The following is a 14,236-nucleotide window of genomic DNA, read 5'->3' on the forward strand; positions in this document are numbered from 1 at the left end:
AACAGTTTATTGGACTTTGTAGATTATTTTGAATTTTGTAATTATAGCTTTTGTTTCAACTTCTTTGTTAATATTTTAAAAGTAAGTCTGTCATAAACTTCGTAGCAGAATCGTTAGTATTGTATTTTTAATTCACGCGATCTTTACGTACTTTAGAGTTCTATAAATTAAATAATATTTTTTTAAAAACAAGTTTACTTGTCTTATTACTTATAACTTATAGCTTATAAGTGACGTTATCTGAATGGGGAAAGGCGACTTGGATAAAGAAATGTAGTGCGAGAGTAAGAGTAAGAGTAAGAGAGTAAGAGTAAGTCTAAAGAACGGACAGCAACAATAGACACTATGAAGCTTTTAGATTTTAAAATTAAAACAAAATGTGTATTGGCATTCTATATAACTCCATAACTGAATATATTAAATTAAAGTAAACATGTCTAACTAATAAAATTTGTCATGAATTAAATTAAATTAAAAAAAAGTCATAAATTAAATTAAAATAAACATGTCAAACTAATAAAACTTTTACTAGTTACACGACTATATAAAGTGTCATTAAATTAACGTAATCTAATAATCCTTATCATTTATTTTCCAACCGATATAAACTAAGATAAAAATAAACGATTTTTGCAAATTTTCGATACACTTAATTCTTATAATTAATTTTATTTTCTGCGCTGCATTTCAAAAAAATTTTACTGAATATGTCCAAATAATGTTAAGTTGTTAAATAATTTAGTTTAAATTTGTCATCATTATCATCAGTTGGCACTAGAGCCCTTCGTGAGCACTGGCCTGCCTCAAAATATTCTTCCATCTTTCTTTATAGTTTAGATCGTTCCCTTCTTAGGTAGTATGGTTATTTGAGAAAAATCACTTTCATCCATCCGCATAACGTGGCCCACCCATCTTGGGGCGGTTTATTTTGATGGGTGTTTACGGTATCTGCATCACCAAAAAGTCAAGTCAAGTAAAAGATATTTGTAGTGCCTTTCAAAGATCAAAATCGGTAGACGTGAAAAAATATATTTTCTCGGCTTCCAATGAAGTGATTTTCTTCATTCATTTTTAATCTGATGTAACTTGAATTAAATCACCTAAAAACGCATTACCAAATCCCAGAGATGCTTTAGTTTTGTTATAAATAAATTTATTTATTTATACGCCAGTCGCCAGAGACGAAAATGCCACTGAACTTCGAAAAATTTAAAAATTATACAAACAAATTGAACTGTGCTGAAAATGTTAATTTTTTGACTCCAAAAATATACAAAAGGTTTACTACTTCTACCCCAGACTTCCCTCTAAAACCACCATCCCTCGTAGGAAAGAAAAACAGAAAAATCGATTTAATAAGAATCTGTACATTGTAGAAAAAAATATTTCAAATGAAAAATGTAGCTGAGATAATCTTGAACAAAATTGTTTATTAGCACTTTTTGTAAAATACACCGTTCTCTAAGAAACTAAGCTTAAAGCTATCCGCGAGTTTCAGCTACACGCGAGTTACAGCTACACGCGCGAAAGCAATTTAAAAAAAAAATGTATCAATTCGACGGTAAAACTAAGATATGTTTTGATCAGAACGTTCTATCGGTAAAACTCAAAAAACGTTTTAAAGGTGAAAAGCCTAGCTTTTTTATGCAATTTTTGTATTTTGTTTGTTTCTATAAAAGTGTTAAACAAATAAACGTTGCGCGTTTTTGAAATTTTTTAGAATTCACTATGGAATTTTTATTGTTAAAATTTAATCTTCAAAATCTATGGCCTGAAATTGATTTATGGAACAAATGAGAGGCATATAAAATATGCCTAAAAATGCAGAATTTAAACTTTAAAACTGCTTCTCTTCGATTACAGGAGTACGTTTTTCTAAACTACACAACTTTAGCTACAAATTTCACCCAATATCGTCTTCGTAGAAGTATTTTCCGTGACATATCTTACAAAAAAAGTGCTAATAAACAATTTTGTTCAAAATTATCTATACCGTAAAACGGGGTTACTTTGCACTGGGCAGGGTAACTTTGCACCAAACGTGTAAAAGTATATTTTCTGTAAACCTACGCTCAATTTTGTTTATATATTTGTACTACCTCTAGAGCACATAGGCAACATCGCAATACGTGAGTAAGACGTGCGCGATTGTCTCTGCGGACGCCAGTTATCTATCAGCAACGCAACGGTTAGAATATTAACCTCGAAAATCTATTATTTTCTAACTTTGCAAAATCCTACCGTGCAGACAGTTTCAGCGGACAAAAATTTTTAGATTTTTAGTTGTTAAAATAACGGTTTTAAACCAGGATATCAATAACGAAAAAAAAAAAAACATTGTTTACATGTGCACTTAACACGTGAAATTGGGTATACTTTGCACCGCCAATTTGCAAGTGGTGCAAAGTATCCCCAAGAGTAAAAGGTTAATAATTGGAAAATGGTTTTTAGGAAATGCCCAGACGTTATAAAAGGAAACTGGGATCTCGCAAATATGCAGACTACTCAGAAGAAGATTTAAAAGCATGTCTGTCAGCAATAAAAGATGACATGAGTACAAGAGTTGCCGCTGAATCTTTTAACATTCCAAGGAGAACTATTTTTTACAAATTAAAAGAAGTACCCGCTGGAAAACCTGGATACCCATCAATATTCTCTTATGAAGAGGAAGGTGCTTCGTACAATGCATTCATTCATAGCCTTAGTGATGCTGGATTTCCTGTTACTGGAATGGCGTTACGACAAATAATCAAGACTCATTTAAATCGCCAAGGAAAAAAAATAACTCGCTTTAAGGATAATACTCCTGGTATGGATTGGGTCAAATCATTTTCAAGTCGTAATAAGGACCTTACTGCAAGGATAGCCTCAAACATAAAAAGAAGTAGAGCAGCACTCAATGCAGACCAAATGGCTGAATACATACAAAATTTAAAACAAACATTAACTGGTGTGGAACCATATGCTATTTTTAATTATGACGAGACGAACTTAACAGATGATCCCGGACAAAAAAAAGTATTATCTAAACGTGGGGTTAAATATCCTGAACGAATTTGTAACTCTTCAAAAAGTAGCATTTCTCTTATGATGTGTGGAAATGCAACTGGTGAGCTACTACCTTCTTATGTGGTGTACAAATCCAAGCATTTGTGGGACACCTGGACTGAAAATGGCCCCGCTGGTACGCGTTATGCAAATACTGCATCTGGTTGGTTCGAATCACAGACATTTGCAAATTGGTTTAACACTATTCTATTGCCCAGGTTTAAAAAAATTCAGGGAAAGAAGGTGGTTTTAGGTCTTCTTCTTCTCATATTAATGTCATAATTAATTTGTCTTCTCATATTAATGTTGAAGTTCTGGATTTGTGTCGAAAACACGACATTCATTTTATATGTTTGCCTCCGAATAGCACCGACGTTACACAACCGCTAGATGGTGCATTATTTGCCCCAATGAAAAAGGCCTGGAGGGAAATTTTATCTGAATATAAGGAAACTCATGTGGGGAGTAGATCAAATGTACTTGAGAAACAGCATTTTCCAACGCTTTGACGATCATTAATCGAAAAAATACAAAATAATAGCGATGAGATATTAAAGTCGGGATTTAGGAAATGTGGTATCGTTCCTTGTGATATAACACAGCTCTTGGAGCGGTTAAAAACAACTCAGCAATCTAGTGTAATAACTTATAGTCATACAACAAATAATAATAAATCAAGTTCGTCAGATATCGAAAACACTTTCATTCGATATTTAGAAGATAAACCACTTAAACTCTTAAACAGGGAAGCCACCCAGTTTAAGACACGTGGGAAGAAAAAGAAAATAAATGTTCCAGCAGGACAAAGTATTGCCCATTCTGAAATTAGTTTACAAGATCTAACTGAAGCATCTACTTCCACACTTCATTAAGCTGTTGATACGCCAGAAGTCGTAGATGATTCAGAGAACGATATTGCTTTAGACGACCACTTTCCACTAGGCAAGGATTCATCAGATGATGAAATAAATGAGCTGCAAGAGATGGGAGAAGAAAGCGAATTTAATGAAAAACTCGCCTCAGGTTCTCGGAACGTTAAAAAAAATATTGGTGAGTACGTTTTATTTGTCTATGAAGATCATGTTTACCCTGGGGTCATAACAGCAATAGAAAATGACGGAGCGATGATCAAGCCATGTCAAAATCGTAAAAGTTTTGGAAATGGCCAGAAAGACTCGACGCATGGTATTCGTGGGACAATGTAATTGGCGCCATAAATCCTCCCAAGAAAATTTCCAGACGAGGATTTTACATTGTTCCAGAATGCGACAAATTGTGGTGGGATTAGATTAAAACTTTGTATTTTCACTATTGTACTTATAATAAAGTTTGTTCATTTTTTAAAATTTTAATATAATATAATTTTAAAATGTAGCAATGTTCTTTCTCGTTAGACTTCTTTCATAAATGTTATTTAAAAAACGGGGCCGACCAACATTTTTTTTGTATTTAAATAAAATCAGATAGGATTACTATGCACCAGCAAGCATTTCGTAGCCAAATATTATTAAGATATCAAGTGGTGCAAAGTATGACTCTTCTAGGGTATACTTTGCACCACTAATAAAATTATGATAATCTCTTAATTATGCAATATAACTAAGAAACAGCTATAATGAGAGCTATATTACGACCTGTTGAATAGATATTTATAATAAAAAGTTCAGATCTTCTTTCGAGTAACGTTATATACACTCTAAGAAAATGAAACTAAAAACTATGGTGCAAAGTAACCCCGTTTTACGGTACTACATTTTTTATTTGAGATATTTTTTACGGCGTACAGATCCTTGGTTAATCGATTTCTTCCGTTTTTCTCTCCTACGAGGGGGTGGTTTTAGGAAGAAGCCGGGGGTAGGAGTAGCACATTTTTTAGGGTCCCAAAATTGACAATCTCAGCAAAGTTTAGCTTCTTCGTATGATTTTTGGAGGTTTAGTGAAATTTTCGTCTCTGACGACTGGCGTATAAATTAATAAATTTATTTATATGAAAATTAAAGCATCGTTGGGATTTAGTAATGCATTTTTAGATGTATATATCCAAGTTACGTCGTATTAAAAAAAAAGAGTTTCATTGGAAGCCAAGATAATATTTGTTTGCGTATACCGACTTTGAAGTTTGAATTTTTTTTGGTATGTTTAACGTGCAATACCGATGGTTTTGATTATTATGTATAATATATGTAACAAATATCTTGAAGAAATAAAAATTTTTATCGAGAAAGACCTCCGAAAGTAAAAGGCAATGGTTTAAAGATTATCATCCTATTGTTTAGAACTTCGTCGCAAATGTCGGTCAGCTTTGACCAGTTGTATCTCAGGAACCACTATTCGTATTTCAACTTTTAAAAAAAGCGTGTTACCGAGTCTTTTTCAACGCCGTTTTTAAATTGTAAGCTAATAGTAACTGAGATATTTTATTTGTTTATAAGCCAAAAAATTGTTTCGAATTTTAAAACATTTCTGAGGCCGCCCAAATAATCCGATTATAATTCCATAAAGTACGTTACGTAATGTGTTTAAAAAAATGGTCTAATTCAAAATTATTATATTTTCGCATGGACAAATATCAATTTTTTAATCCTTTGTGCAACATTTAAATTTTTTGTCTTTGTAAAACATGTACAGTTTGCCATTTAAATTATTGTCTTTGGAAATTGAAGTGATTATCGAATCTCCCAGAATTGCGGCCAAATTTGAGGTCATTGTGAGTGACCTTCTTGATAAATGCAGAGATTTTTTTTCTTAATCACTACAATTTCATCGACTGTATTAAAAAAGTAGTAGTCTTCATAAAGATCTACGCGCTTCAAAAAATAGCTGTCATTGGTTACCATTATTACATTGTTTACTCGGTAATTAACAAAATTATTTACTTGTACAATAAATCATTATAATATATCAAAATCAACCATTATCTAGTTGATGGAATAGTTGCAATTATTTATATGAATGAAAATTATTATTCATAATGATTTACAACAATTTCTGCAAATTTTCTAAATAGCTATAAAACATGCTTCTGACGTAAATGTTTTCCAGGATGTCTCTCATTATAATAGGTACACCAACTCTTATTTTCCGACTCATTGTATGATCCACATAAGTGTCATTAATAATATTTATATGGTGTAGATCGCACAAGAAAGGATGAAAAAAAAAACAGTGGCACAGTAAGCGGTACCGTAGACTAGCGTGAAGCTTCGTACTATATTTCTGTATTTTTAAATTAAAAAACAAATATGAAACATTTAAAAAATCAAAATAACAAATTATGATCAGTTTTGACATTTTGAACACCTAACGGACATCCCCTTTTCAGGTACACAAATGGACTCTTCCGCTGTGACTGTATAAATATGAAAATGTTATACTAAGGCGGTACTGTAGACTAGCGCCGAGCATCATACTATGTTTTCTGTATTTTTCAAATATAAATAATATATTTAAAATTAAATAAAGTAATTTTCTTATTTACGTTTGTTCCTAACGCCACCTGTATTATCAAAGCATATGTTGTGAAGTTATGACAAACCTGTCAAATTTAGACCAAATATTAATAATAAAATATAAATAAATACCATTCGATAGTAAATTTAATTATATATAAACTTTAAAAATAAAAATTGTATTTATATGTAAATATTTTAAAACGAGAATCAGATTTAATGTTGTTATTAATCGAATGAGATTTAAGATTTTTATTAAATCTTGACAATCGTTATGAATTGAATCTTTTAGTGACAGATATTCTTTTAATTTTTTCTTCTCATTTAATGGGCATATTTTGTTAGTTTTTTCATGCATTTTTTAATTTAAACCTGCTTAGAGTAAATATGTTAAATTCAACAAATTAAATTCATTTGAAATGTGGATGTACCGCCGAATGCTAAGAATAAGCTGGACCAGCAGAACTACGAATGAAGAAGTACTGAGAGCACTAAACACACGCCCTCATCTGGTCAATACTATCAAAATTAGAAAGACGTCATATCTAGGACACATAATGCGCCATAGGGAATTTGAGCAGCTCCAGGTAATATTCGAAGGCAAGATTGAAGGTAAAAGGGGCATAGGACGAAAGAAAAATCTTGGCTACGAAACATCAGAGATTGGACCCACACAAGAGGAAATGAATTATTTCATCAAGCCCAGAACAGAGAGAAATTTGCTATATTGATCGCCAACCTCAACAAAGAAGGCACTTAGGAGGATGAGGAGAGTAAATATGTGATGACTATAGTAAATTCATATAACAGAAAAGTAGCGGTCAACAAATGCATGCACATAACACGCCAAACCCGATGTTTATATAATTGTACAGGGTTGTATTAAGATTCTAGCAGCCTATACCATCTGAATTTGAAATGAATTAATTTATAATTTTTAGGATTACTGTTAAAATAATAGTAATCAATGATTAATCTTTCAAAGAAGTATACTTAAATAATATTTTTGTAAACTATCATTCACACATCATTAGTTAATTGTGGTATTAATCAAAAGGCAAAAAATAGAAAGTTGTTTTTATACATTTTACGCTTTAAATCCAATATTTGGAAATAAGTAATAATATTATCATTAATGATATAACAAGAGACCTCTTCTTGTGTATACATTGTATTGTGTATACATTATACTTATACATAATTATAGGGTAGATAGACTTATACATTTAACATTACATTAACATTAATAAATAAAATTTATTAAGTCGACGTTTCGATATCGATTTAACATTTATTTGTGTCAGCAGAAACGAATGTATATTTAGAAGAATTGTGACATCACTATTTTTGACTTGCCGGTTATGTCGAAGATGGTTCGAGATATCAAAATGCCGCTTTCAGATTTTGATTCAGGAGACAAAACTATATATGAATCCATCGATAGATCGTCCCCAAAGTATTGCATAGGCGACAACGCACAAACGAACATACTTTGCGGATGTAAAACGAAAGTTTTTCTTTGAAAATGATGAAAAAAACTTTTTACTATTACATATAAGTAATATCGAATTACGAAAAATAAGTACTGGAAAAGTAGATAGGTACAATGCGTAAAATGGGTTACAGTTTTTCATTTTTAAAATATTCCATTTTGTTTATGTAAGTTCGAATTATTTCGTATCTTTTATTTATCATTGCTACTCATTTCCACATCAAAAGCTAGATCCACCTTCAACCGGATGGGGGCCTTCCTCAAGAGCCACAACCTCTCTCTTGGTATAAAAGTAAGAATGCTGCGATGCTACCTACGTCTTCTCTGTTCTTTTTATGGTGTTGAATCGCGGACCTTGAACGAAGATAAGTGCAGAAAATTGGAAGCATTTGAGATGTGGCTATATCGGAGAATACTTAAAATCCCGTGGACTGACCGAGTCACCAATGAGGAGGTCCTCAGAAGAATGAAGAAGAACCGAGAGGTACTGACCACCATCAAATCTCTAAAGTTACAGTACTTTGGACACATTATGCGAAATGAATCCACATCCGGACTGTATATAGTTTAAAAACTTGTGGAAGATGGAAAATCACATATTATGCAGTAGGATGTCCTTTTTTTGTTTTTTGTTGTTTTTGTCACAGGTTCTTACAAGGTTAAGACCTAAAGGTCTTTATTTTGTAAGACCTTTTATTTACATACATATATAATGATCAACATATCACCTCACTACAATGATAGTGTCAAAAGGAAAAGATGAAGACAGACAGTACCCTGGATGTAAGCGGAAAACTTCTTATTGGCGATATCTATATTATTATTGTTTTTTAACAAAACAAACTCTTTGCTGGGCCTGAGGATAAGGCAAATATTGTAAGCCTCGAAACCGATCGCTTCTGTAAAACTTTGAAAGTAAATATTAGATTGTGAGTATTGACCTTTTTAATATATTTGTTCAATTATGGACTCACACTTGCAACCCTTTTATCATCATAATAATTATTATAATACAGTCAAAATAAAATTAAATTTACTTACTTCAGTTGAGAGAAAACAGCAAACACCTTAAAAATGTTCACAGTTCTAAGTTTATTTAAATAACACTATAATTATAAACCAACACTATAAATATACCAACACACATATATAGAGCTATTAAAAGTAAAAATTATATTTATATAATTCAACAGACATAAATATGATTCGTAAGGATTACTGAATCCATATCTGTTAAAACTGCAAATTATGCGTCTTTGTCTAGAGGTGTAGATTGTCGTTACTTGTGAGTTTCTACTTGTTACTTTTGATACGCTTTTGTATATAATCAGTTACAGTATAAGTGATTTTGTAACAAGTAGATACCTCTTCAGCATCTCTAGATACTTGGAATGAATATATCACGCGTCCCTAGTTTGTTTATTCTACTTTTCTGTTAGGCGAATATGGTATAGAAACGAATTGATCGAGAGTAGTGAATCGACGTCAAAAACCGCTATTCTATGACGCTACCCGTGACGACGCAATCTTGTGGCGCTAGTTCCGTGACGCTCGTCTCAGCATTTTACTGTTACTCGACTCCTTTCCACTTGTAGTAAATGTTAATGGGAGCTACTTTTTTTTTCTAAAGTGTCTCTAGCTATCTCCGGTATTAGTTTCTACTCTGAAAAGCAGAGTATTTTATTATTAAAGTCACAAAACGGTTGCATTGTTGCTGTAGTTATCTTTTTCCAATTTTATTTTACCTATTCTTTTACCAATTCTTCTATTTTATCTATACTGATGAAGGTCAGATGCCGTATCCCTTTCTCTTTCTTTTCAGACCTTTGAACTGTTAGCTTGATGATTTAGTGGAAAAAAACTCTCTTATGCTTAATTTGAAACAACGTGGCCAAATAATGCTACCAAAAGTTAAATATAAAACGTATTAATGGTTAAATAAAAATCAATATCAGTGCTTTTGGAATTCTGTTTGTTAGTTTTGAAGTTATAAATTACCCTGTTCGTTTACTAAATTTTTTATATACTTCTGTTCTTTGCATTATTTACATAAAAACTGATTTAGTTCTGTTTTTTCATATAAAAAAAAACAGTTTAATGTTCATGGTCCATACGTTAAACTTTTGCTTCAACTTTCATCTTTTTATAACTGCATATCTTTATACGGTAAAACTTTTAGAAAGTTTTTGTATGGATGTATTATCAATTAACTGATTTTAGATGAATTGATGATGTGTATGGATTCATATATGAAACGTCTTCTTTAATAAAGAATGAAGTAGCAAGTATTCTTTCTTTTATTGTCCAAATTTTGACTGACAACCCTCTAGTATACTAGTGAACTACATATTGTTACGAACATGCTCTCGGCATGGCCCAGGTAACGGTTGCATTGCATCTCTAATACTCTTCTCGAAGACTCGCGGCGTATCGAGTGCGAGAGAGAATAACCGGTCACGTAGGCGAATTAGAGGTGGGACAACGCCAGAATATTCTCGAACCTAGTAACTGTAGTATATATAGGTAACAATGTTAGAAGTAGAGGGAGTTGTTAAGATACTACCGAACTGTAAAGTTATAAATAAATATATGTATATAAATTCGAACCGCTCGTTTTATTTAATCTCGCTACAATATTGTATCTAAATTGACGGTGAGACCCGGGAAACCCTGATAAATACTTCAGAAAGGAGGTCGAAAGCTCGGTATACTGAAATTCGACCTGGGTCAAACCGGAAACCAAGTGAGATTGATGTTAATTTAATCTTAGCTTTATTGTCTAACTAATTTCTATCTTTCGTGTTATTATGACTGTCATGACATGCTTCGTCTTAATCGAGAACTCATCGGATAGTGCTAGAACCGAAGATAGACTGTTCATCCATAGGTCGATCGGGTATACTAGTGTATTTTTGTTTCTAAGTCGCAGATCATTAGGATTTTATACTACTAGGTTAAATTCACTCAGAGTCAAGAGCTTGTTTGGCTATCAGAACATTTCATTTTATTTTCTATGTACGATGGAAATAAATCACAATTGTAATTGAAAATAGTTTCAGAATTATATTTTATTAACTTGACAGAGATACTTACAATTGCGGAAAAACGATTCAATTTACAATAAGGTACAGTACAATAAGTAACTTAGATGGCATTCCATTAATTCTTAAACTGTAATAAATCTTTATCGGCGTTCTACTATCTACACAAATATGTAAACTTTTGATAGTAATACAAAGAAATGTAAGTTGGCATTGAAATTTTTTAACCTATTTGTATAATTACAATTTATCAGACTTAAAACTGGGCGGAACAATTTCAAAGGCGTAGGTAAGTAGCGTTTAATATATTTATATATTAAATATTATATATATATATATATATATATATATATATATATATATATATATATATATATATGGGGGTGGGTTTTTCGGTCAAAAGGTGGAGAAAAAAGACAAGGAAGTTGGCTACTTCATCTATTTATTTAAAGAAATTTGCTCTCTAATCAGAAAGCATCAACAGTTCATCTACAAAGAACATCATGAAAAACCAACATCCATAGAAAAGTTAATATACAAGTGTTACCTCAAAAAGACATGTAGCAGTCAATATTATAATATGTAAAGAAGCTTAAGATATGAACATTAAATGGTTAAATTGTATAAACAATTAATTGAAACTAAATATAGCTTACAATTCGATACAAACGTACAACAGCAAAAGACCATGTGTTTATTGTACATGTAATTTAAAAAAAATATGTAAAAAACTTATGTAAAAAATAAGTATTTGCCGAGAACTAACAAGATCATATGATCACACTTCCAACAGTATGATATTAGTTTAATTTTATTTTTACTTTAGGTAACATTATTGAATCGATATGATTAAGAGTTAATAATTATATTAATATTATAAAAGATGTAATAAAGTTACCACAAAAAGCTTCCAATACGTTCAGGAGGCATCCGGCAAATGGGAGCCCATTAGAGATCCACTCTTAGCTATCACGTGAAAAGACAGTGTCCTTGATGTCAAAACATAACAAACAACAAGGCGATTTACCAACCGCTAGTGCAGTAAAGCGGTAAGTTTAAAAAAAATGAAAAAGTAGTACCTTTTAGAACTTTCAAATATCTGTATAACATTTTTTCAGCTTTTTTTCTTCCTTGACTGGGGTAATTGATATAATATTAGATAAGCACTGTGAGATTCTGGGCATATCGCCCTATTCACCTTGAGTAATTCCATGCTATTTTGTGACATATCATACTTAAGTTGGGGGATTTTGACATTAAAAATTAAAACAATAACTTTCGTATCATCGTGTATATTTCTTAATATTTTCTTTAGTCTTTAAGAATAAAGACCAGGAAATAATGATAATCATGTTATCCTCTATACATGGTGAAAACGTTTTTTGTAGACTTTTATCATCGTATATTTTGTTTGGTTTACAGATTTACATACATAATTATGTTAACATACTTTCATAATGTGGTTTACATTTATGAAAGTACTATTTTGTCTCTTAATTATTTCGTTTTAAACTAGAGAATTATTATTAGTGAAAGATATATTTACGCAGTTCACTGTCGCTAGCAATACGTAAAAAGGAATAATGCATAAAAGAATTGAAATAAAACTATGAATGTTTTAACGATAGTCTATTCGCTCTGTGCGTGACTGACGCGACACCTACCGCCTTCATCTGACAGTTTGGGAGTCTACCAATTTTCAGGTTAAACATATGACATTAATGACATATGTTTGACGTTGTTAAATACAGGCGAAATTGACAATTATTAATAATTTACTTTTTAACTATATTTTTTCAGTTTATGTACAAAATAAATGTAGTATTAAAAACTGGGTTTCTCAAAATTCATCATAATATATCTTTTTAAGCCCAAACGGAAAAGAAAAGTTAAAAATCTAGTACTGGCAAATCAAGTTTTTCACGTGAAAGAGCATATAATTAAAAACAGTAATAGTAAAAGTTATGATATAAAAGCTAAAGTCATCAGGCACTCTGCAGTTAGCTTGAAGCCTTATAAAATATCATTTAAGGTAAATTATTTAAATATTTCCTATTTTAATTGCATAAAAATGATGTTATGTGATATTTACTTTTTCATATTAATCGCACGGATCCATCTTTTTCTTTTCTCTAATTTATATGTAATCTTTGGAAACCTATAAAAACTACACTTGCTATTTTTGCTATTATTAGCACAATTAAATACGCAATATATATTTGCACACATTTTTGATAAAATTTATGCGTATAAAGACTCCAATTGTGTCATATTTCGCCGCTACGCACGCTGGCATCGTTTCAAGGTACCCCTACCATGGTCACGCACGGAGCGAATAGTAGAGAATGTGTCGATTAACATAAAACTTTTACATGCTAATTTTATGAACTGCAAGGGCAAACTTGCAGCAAATGCATAGGCGTTCATTTATTAAGTTTCACAAGGTTAATTCAATATTTTGTTGACCTAATAGTTATTGTGACACTTTAGCACCTGCAATAAAAATAATATTTTATAGTAGATTTTCTTAAATGGTTAATAAATGAAATTACGCAATGGGAAATAAAGATTATTTCGATTGTTTATATTGCGAAGTACCTTTCAGCTTATATTCCACGACTATTAAAAAATCTAATTAATTTTTTGAAGTATATTTGCAGCTTGTGATATTCTTCGATATTGTTCAATTTCGTTTGTTTTCATTAATTTTCGCATATTCCGACAAATGTTGGTTGTTCACCTTGTGGATGAGACAATGTGGCACGTGCTTTTGTGGGGATCTGCCTCTACTTCCTTTACCTTCGATCTTCACTATAAGGCTTTTCGAGACCATCTCTTCAAAACTAACCCGAAATAGAATATTATTTATTCTGTTACGTTATTTTTCTCCCTGAGAGTCCAACACTCGACCACTATGTCGATACCTTCTACCTTTATTTTACTATTAACTCACATTAACCTTTTTCTTGTTGTTTGAAACGTTATAATATATATATATATATATATATATATATATATATATATATATATATATATATATATATATATATATATTAAGGAACACTCAAAGAGTGGTGGGTTTTTCGGTCAAAAGGTGGAGAAAAAAGACAAAGAAGTTGGCTACTTCATCTATCTATTTAAAGACGTTTCGCTCTCTAATCAGAAAGCATCATCAGTTCATCTAAAAAGAACATCATGAAAAACCA

General features: G+C 31.4%; 1 protein-coding gene across 1 annotated transcript in view; it reads right to left on the minus strand.

Annotated features, from left to right (window-relative positions):
* LOC140437493 (N-acetylgalactosaminyltransferase 6-like) overlaps positions 1–14,236 on the minus strand; it is a 60,315-nt gene that overhangs the window by 17,547 nt on the left and 28,532 nt on the right. The gene's annotated exons all lie outside the window — the stretch shown is intronic.

The sequence above is a fragment of the Diabrotica undecimpunctata genome, chromosome 3, assembly GCF_040954645.1.
Source record: "Diabrotica undecimpunctata isolate CICGRU chromosome 3, icDiaUnde3, whole genome shotgun sequence".
NCBI lineage: Eukaryota > Metazoa > Arthropoda > Insecta > Coleoptera > Chrysomelidae > Diabrotica > Diabrotica undecimpunctata.